The sequence below is a fragment of the Drosophila hydei genome, unplaced genomic scaffold (assembly GCF_003285905.1).
Source record: "Drosophila hydei strain 15085-1641.00,03,60 unplaced genomic scaffold, DhydRS2 tig00000060-arrow-pilon, whole genome shotgun sequence".
Taxonomy (NCBI): domain Eukaryota; kingdom Metazoa; phylum Arthropoda; class Insecta; order Diptera; family Drosophilidae; genus Drosophila; species Drosophila hydei.
This window is the reverse complement of record NW_022045656.1, coordinates 3034936-3043011: the sequence shown is the minus strand read 5'-3', so window position 1 is coordinate 3043011 and position 8076 is coordinate 3034936.

The window sequence follows — 8076 nt, the reverse complement described above, 5'->3', positions numbered from 1 at the left end:
AAAAGCACTTAATCGCATGTTTTAATCGCATTTAAATTAAATTCGAGCCATAGAAATGTCAATTGAAAGCGGACTGTGATTGATTTTTAATTAAAATTACATATTTATTTATTTTTAATTAAGTTGATTGGCTTTTCGAGCAGCGACCGCAGCAACAGCAATGGCAACAACAACAACAACGACAACGACAAATGTTTCACTAATTTCCACAATAAATGTAATGAATTCGTTTTATATTTTGCTTTATTATGGGGCACAAAGACAAGCGACCCACACACGCACAGCCACGCCCATAAACAATAAAAGTATGCAACAGCAGCAATAAAAATAATAATAATAATGATAACAATAATAATAATGATAATAATAATAATCGGCTGCCCCAGCCGCAACTTTACTTGCCACTCAAGGGACACATAAAGCCTGCCACGCCCAGCCACTAGACGCATCTTGCGTTCTTCTGGGCAAGCTTGTGCCACAGCAGCAGAAGCAGGAACAAGAGTAAGAGATGTGGAAGTAGATGGAGTATGGCTTGCACGTCCTGTGAGTTGCTTTGATTTGCACAGGCACGCACCATTGACGAGCCGTGGGGCACAGTCCAGTTTACATGCCGCAGTCATTAATTTCAATTTTGTCTGTTTGCAAAGAGCAGCCCCAACCTCCTCCACTCAGACCCTCAGACCCTTTGCGTCGTGCGTATGATTGAAGGGTTCTTCTCTCTTTTGCGGCGCAGAGACAAAAATTATTTATTAACGTGCGTTTGGTGCTTGGGGCACCAACTGATGCGGCTCGATTGTGCCAGCCCGATGGCTTCAGTCTCCTTTTCGTTTAGACTGAAGCAACAGCGACTTTTGCCCTTCTCCTGCCTCCTTCAGTTCAGCTGCTAGAACGGCTATTATTAGTTAGTTTCTCTTGTTGTTCTAACTAGTTTTATATTTCTACTTGGGATCGCCTTTCAAATCAATGCCGTCCTCCTTCATCTCTTTTCCCTTTACGCATTGTTGTGTTCACGCCTGAGGCTCAATTTTTCCTAAAGAGTTTTAGAGTTTTTTTTTTATTTGGTTCTTCTTGCTTTTCACATTCTGCTGCCCAGCCCCTCCCGCAACAATCGAGTAAGCCATATCCGTTTGTCGTCTGTTCCAGGATTCAGCATATCTGCCAGTCAGGCATTCCCGACTAGAGATTTGTTTGTTGTTTTCTTAAGAAACTCTAATTTGTTGATGTTGACTGCATCTTTTCCCGGTGTTCCTCTTTCAATACTTCCTTAGCCATTTTCTGTATCCAATTCATATTTGAGTTTCTTCGATTCATTAGCATTCCTTGAAGGCTTCCCCATTTTTTCTGCTCTTCTTAGCAATTCCCTCCAGCTCTTCTTTAACGATACCCTCCTGCTCTTTTTCGATTGCCTCAGCTGTTGCCTTCCGATTGCTTGAAGTGCTTCGTACGTATGCTCATCAAACGTTCTACCACTTTATGAGCCTACTCCTACGCCTCTTCGATTGCCGCCCTCCTCCAACTACGGTTACTCTAACTTCTTTGATACAACTTGTCTCCAGCTGCTGTGCTCGTTTTCCTGCTTTTCCGTCCCCTCTCATTGGTAGCAGCATCTCGAACTACTTCTCCGATTGCTGCCACTGTGCCACAAGCGTCGTGCAACGTGCTGTCCTGTGGCCCTTTTGCCCTCATTTGGTTGTTGGCCAAAATAAACAATAAATTAAATTGCCACATTTGATTGCTGCATGTGCGTCCGCCTACGTACCTGCCTGCCTGCCAGGCATAACATTTTTGATATGCCCCATGTGGCATGCGTCAGTTGCCAAAATGACTAAATGTATGGCAATACATTATGCAGTGGCCTGTCTTTGCCAAACGTTTCTTATATCAATTTAAAGGTCCCCAACCCTAGAGGCAGGACCTCTCCTAACCTCGCTCCAATTTAGTCCGTTGCTTTCAAGTTACGATCATTTACGCATTTATTTTGCAATATCATTTGCTCTGGCGTCGACTTTTGTGCAATTCAAATTCAAGCCGCAGCCACGACATGGCCCCAGGATATGGCAAGATTTATGTGCGACGAGGACATTTTTCATGCTGCACAAAAATGCAAAAAGGGGAAAAAAGAAAAAAGCAAAAATAAACGTTTCCACACACACACACACACACACACACCACAGCCCGCACTCGAAATGGCGAATTCAATAAAGCATTACGTAATATTGCCAAGTCACACACACACACAAAATATATATACAGCTGCATTAGTAATGCAAAGCTGGCCATGTGAGTGCAATAATTTACAACATTTTAATCGAATTAGAAGCAGACGCAGAACGCAGAGAGAGGGAGGCCGATATGGGGAGGGCGGGCAGAGTGAGAGGCAGCGCGATGCGGCAGATAGCAGAGGCGGCGGCAAAGCCAGTTGCAGCAGCTGGGGCGGAAGCAGGCGCAAGAGCTGTAAGACTTTGGGGCCCGACAACTTTGAGTGAGCCAAGAGGCGGGCCAAAAAGCAAAATGCATTTTAAGTGTTGCAAGCGGCAAGCGCTGCATGTGGCAGGCAGCGTGCGGCAGTTGGCGCAAGTGCCAACGGCTAAAGCATAAGACAAAAAAAAACAAAAAGAAATTATACAAAGACACACACAAAAAGCAAGAAGCAGCTAAGCGTTAGCATTTGTTTTGAACATGTGCCAACAAATGTTATTTATTGTTTTTGTTGCTGGTCTCAGTTTTTGGCTTGATGCTCGCTGCAAGAATTCAAGCAAAACACTTAAATAGTTCAACAAAAGAAATGTCGGAGAAGCTTTAACAAGACAAATTGAAGCAGCAAATGTTTAAATGGAAACTCATGAATTTGTCGGAATAGCTATTTGTTATTGCTTAAATGTAAGACAAATGTTTTAGATCAATTAATATGTACATATAAATAGTTAAGCTATTTAAGGGCCCTACTTTGAAAATTAGAATGGAAAACGCATTACAAATTATACTCTTCATTCAATTATGCTAGTTCAGCTATATCACATTCAATGAAAAACCAATGAAAATATTTCTAAAATTTGGCTTAAAATTATTTCAGAGCAGCTTGCAACTTTATCCTTATTACTAATAACAAAATTTGATAGAATTTATTAATCAAGAATCTGCATTGGAATCTGAAGCCACAATGTATATAAAGTAGCTCTTTATATATATTCTGGTTCAGGCACGATTCAATAACTGAGAAATAAATAATTTCTAAGAATTTAAGAATTGTTATTGGAAGAGTTGTATTCTTGGATACTGTAATTGGGTATTATTTCACACCACTAAAGTTACAGAAGATTAGATGGAGGTGCCTTGCTCTTTGTGTAACTGGACACAAGTGTTTTACTTATGCCTCTCCTGCTCTCTGTAAGTTCATCAATGCTCTCCAGACAGATCACTTCAAGGCGCCAATGTCAAAAGCGCGAAGGCAAGAATCTCGTTTCATCAAACACTCCTTTCTTTACTGATGTTAGGAACTTGCAGATGCTTAAAGAGTAGCTCGTTCCTATGATCTTTTCTTTCATAATGTAGAGACATCCACATGTTCTTGTTTAAATAATGTGATATACTCTGATTGTTTATTACTAATTATAAACTATTACCATACATAGTTCATAAGCCAAACTTACTTTTATGGCCAATAGACAGCTTCAAGTGTTCAACAATGTTGACTTTAGCTTTGCTTCAATCAGTTTCTGCTCTCATTTATACAATTGCAAACAGCTTTTAAAGCTCATTAAGCTTTAATATTCTTCCTCACATACAATTAAGCTCATTTAGCAGCCACTTTGAGCACTTCCTAATGCATGGCAAAAAAGACAAAGATCCCGTTGAAGATTTGCTTGGGCGGTTCAGATTATGCATGTAAATATATTTGTTTTTCCTTTTTTTTGGTTGTTTAACTGAAGGAGGACGCTGCATAAAAGACCAAAAGTAAATTGTCATAAATTCCAGGCAATAAATTTCTATTTGTTTTCATTTTTAGCCAGTTTTATTTGCTGTTCTGCACCGAGTGGCACCGAGCCGCAAAGGCAGCCATAGCCACAGGCACAGCCACAGCCATAGCCGTGGAACACAATGCCAGTTATGTTGCCAGTTATGGTGCATACACACACAACGCTCAACACACGCACACATATATACTCACGGCCAAAATGTTGTGTGCCAAATAAAACGTCAGTTTATGCAGCCGACCCAAACGTGGGGCTATGCAACTGGCGCACATTTATTATAATATTATTAAGTATACGCCAAGTTTGGCCCTGCACAGCGCAACGAAGCGCAACGCAACGCAACGTTGCGGGCGTATTTCATTGTTGACATTTAGTAACATTTATTGGGCAGCTGCACGAAACTTCTCTAAAAAGGAACTAAATCAATCAAAGTGAAGCCCGGAAATCGGGGCAAGGACTGGAAGTTGAATGGAAAGGAAATAGAGTTGCAGACTCATTTATTTTATGATTATTGGAATAGCCATAAAAAGTTGAATAAGGATTGTTTCAATTTGAATTCGGCTTACTTTTAAGTGAGCTTGACATATCGCTTCGCCTCTTGCTTTCGAGTCTTACATTGTCTCATATAGTTTTATTTTATTGTTTTATTCTTTCTACATGTCTTCTTCACTTATGATAAATTAATTGAATAAATCTTATATTCTTTTCTTGAAATAGATCTTACTAAAGTTTTCATTTGATATAAGGCTTAGCTTTCATAGTCTGTCAACTGTTACGCTTAATCTTTTTACTTAACTTTCTTCTTCGTTCTCTCAATTTAAGCTTTACTGTTTCCCTTTCCCTATGGGATTTTTATAGCAGCTCCTCAACCCGCCTGCTGCTTGCTACGCTTAACTATAATAAAATATTCTTCTCATATAAAACTTAATGAAAGGCGCTTTTATTCGGCGAGGCACTATTCCATTTATGCCGCACTTTGCAGCAGCTGCCACGACTTACGAATTTTAAGAGCATACAGCTGCTACTGCTGCCACTGCTGCTGTTGCTGCTTTTGCTGCTTTTGCTTCTGTTGTCACTTAATGTCACTTGCTGCTAATAACTTTTGTCTTTGCGCCATAAAAAATCGATGTGGCTCGAGTTAGATTCACAGCTCGCAAGTCTCCGCCCACAGCCCGCGACATGAGCCGCATTACAAGTGATTGGTTTGACATGAGTCAGGGAAGTGGAAGGGTGGCCGGGATAGAACTGGCTGTTGCTGCCACTCGCCTGTCACAAAATCCGCTAAGCGCCCCAGACAACTCGTGACATGTAATGAGCCGCCCTTCCGAGCTCCAGCCAGCTTGTGTGTGAGCCCCAAAAGCTTGGGGTGTTGCGGCAGTATTTCAATTCTATTCATGTTATTCAATTGGCTTCTTCCCAGTTCTAAGCACTCGTAACATTATGATAAATAGGTATTACCTTGCTTTATTCACAATTTCAGTGACGCAGCGAGTGAAGAAAATAACAGAGAAGCAAGAAGCATAGCAAAAAATCAAGCTTTAAATATGGCAAACGCTGGATTCCAGCAAATGCAGAAAGTTAGTTTAAATAGATTCGATATTTAATGCTGAATGCAAAGGGAAACTTAACACAATCACTTTTCCGCCTGGATAAGTTCAGCTGTTTGCTTCTTCCTGCAGAAATTTGCTTCAAAAACATTTCGGTTGCGGCTTTAGAATATCTCTTATCTTACTTAGTTCTTCAGATAAGGTCAAGCGAATGCATATCAAGTTGAGTTTTTAGCATTTCTAATCGGGTGACCATTTGAGAGAATATGGTAAGCCAAGCGCCTCGAAATGTAGGCAACGAAAAAAAATTAAATAATAATTTACGTGGCTGGTTAATGTTGTGCAGGGTGACATGCGAACGTTGCATTATGGAATGTTATTATAAAATCTTGCCACATGCACACAAAGATACAATACCAACAAACATAAAACGGCGTGAGAGAGAGAGAGAGAGAGAGAGAGAGAGAATTGGGCACTATTTGTATGCATTTAAACGACTCTATTTACCACAAAATGGCAGCGCCGCTAAAGCAACAACAATAACAATAACAACAGCTGTAACTGCAGCCACGGGCCATGCAACAACATGCCAACAAACAATGGCAGCGATAATAATAATGATACCAGCGGCAGCAGCAACAACAACAAACAAACAACTTGCAACAACAACTTGCAACGAGGATTTTAAAAGGCAAGCGCTGTAAGGACTATAATAAAATCAGAGCCAGCCTGCAAATACAATTTCTAGTGGGCGAGTGTAACTGTGTGTGCGTGTGTGTGTGTGTGCACTTTACAGCTATTTAAAATTTAAATAATAGCGAAAAACCACACGAAATAATAATAAATCATAGGAAATATGCACGCGCTACCCAAGGACCGCCTAACCGCCCAGTCCCCCGCCCGCCCCAATTGCTCCTGCTCCTTCTATTGTTGTGTGTGTGGCAGCGCGTGTGTTGATTTAATAGTCGCGGTCACAAACATTATGGCATGTTCATGATTGCCACACCTACCGCCCGGACCGCGCCGCCCTTACGACTTTGGTATAAACGTGACCAGCTAGTCGCAGCTAACTGATGCCCCCAGCAGCCCTTTGCCCCGCCTGGCCCTGCGCCGCTGTTGGCCATTATATGTATGTTACGCTTACGGCTTTTCGTTGTTGTGCTTTCTTTGTTCCTCTTCTTCTTGTATTCCGTTCCCCTCCCTTGGCTCTTTTTATATGCAAATTCCGCTTTCAGCTTTATTCGCATATGCGCAGTTTTTCATTATTTATTGTGTGTTTAAACAGATTACGTATACGCCACATGTGCGTGTGTAGAGAGGATGTGCATGTGTGTGTGTGCGTGTATTGACCATGTGGCGCACCCACATCTTTTTGGCCAAGATTACAGCTGATGACGGTCGCAAATTGATTGTGAAAACAGGTGAGAAAATGTTGTGTAATCTTTGCCAGATGTTCGCCCCGAACAGCACACTGAGGGAGAAGCAATGGGGATTAGAGGAGCTGTTAAACCTAATAGCCATAGTTTACGTAGATATTACATTAGATTAGCCAGTTGCTGCTCGTTTTGTGGAGCGGGCATTGCATTTGATCTGACCTAAAGGGAACGAAATTTTGAGAACTATTTCGACAACCAATTGAAAATCGTTTAGTTAAATGGTTAAGCATAAACCATTTGAATTATGGTAATATATCTTTATAATATTGTAGAATAATCTTTATATTATTTATTATAATATATTTATAAGCAGTCTTTAAATAGCAATTCGTTTATTATACGATATATCATAGCTGAGCTAAGACTTCCAACTTTCAACGCGATAGTTATTGCCATCTATGTGAGGTATTTATGATACATGATGTATATGTATATATGATATAACAATATTGGAACTCTGCTCAACACGAGCTCTTTCTTCTTATCTCCCTTCGATGCAACTGCTACAATCTATCGCAGCTGACTTTAGTGTTGCTTTGCTCCTTAAGCTGATCAATTTCCATTCAACTTCCACATTCTCGCTCCTCGTCGTCTCCTCGCTGCGCTCTACCCAAAAATAATGCAACGGCAAACAATTTGTTTTGTTTTCTAATGAATTTTCATTGCATTTGAATTTTATGTAACCGCAACAATGGCAAATTCTCTTAGAGAAGCCAAACAAAGCGGCAATAAAAATGCAAAAAAAAAAAAACAGCAAAAAAAAAATAAAATAAGAAATAAAGAATAAATAAAAACCATAAAAAAGTAAATGTTGCATGCAACGCAGACATTTTGTTGCTGCCACGTTCTGCACTTGTGCATAAATACAATGGCCAAAAAATGAAACAGGAACGAAGAAAGCGAAAAGAAATGTGAATAAAGTAGAATGAGATGCAAGGCGAAACTTGCAACAAAACACAAGAAGCGACGAGGCGCAAAATGGCACCACAATAGGGTTGGCTGCAGCAGGGTAGCAGTTAGGGTATACAGTCAGTCAGCCACTTTGGCGTATACGTAATATACATTTTGAGCAACTGAGAGAGAGAGAGAGAGAGAGAGACATGCAGAGTTGAGACAGGG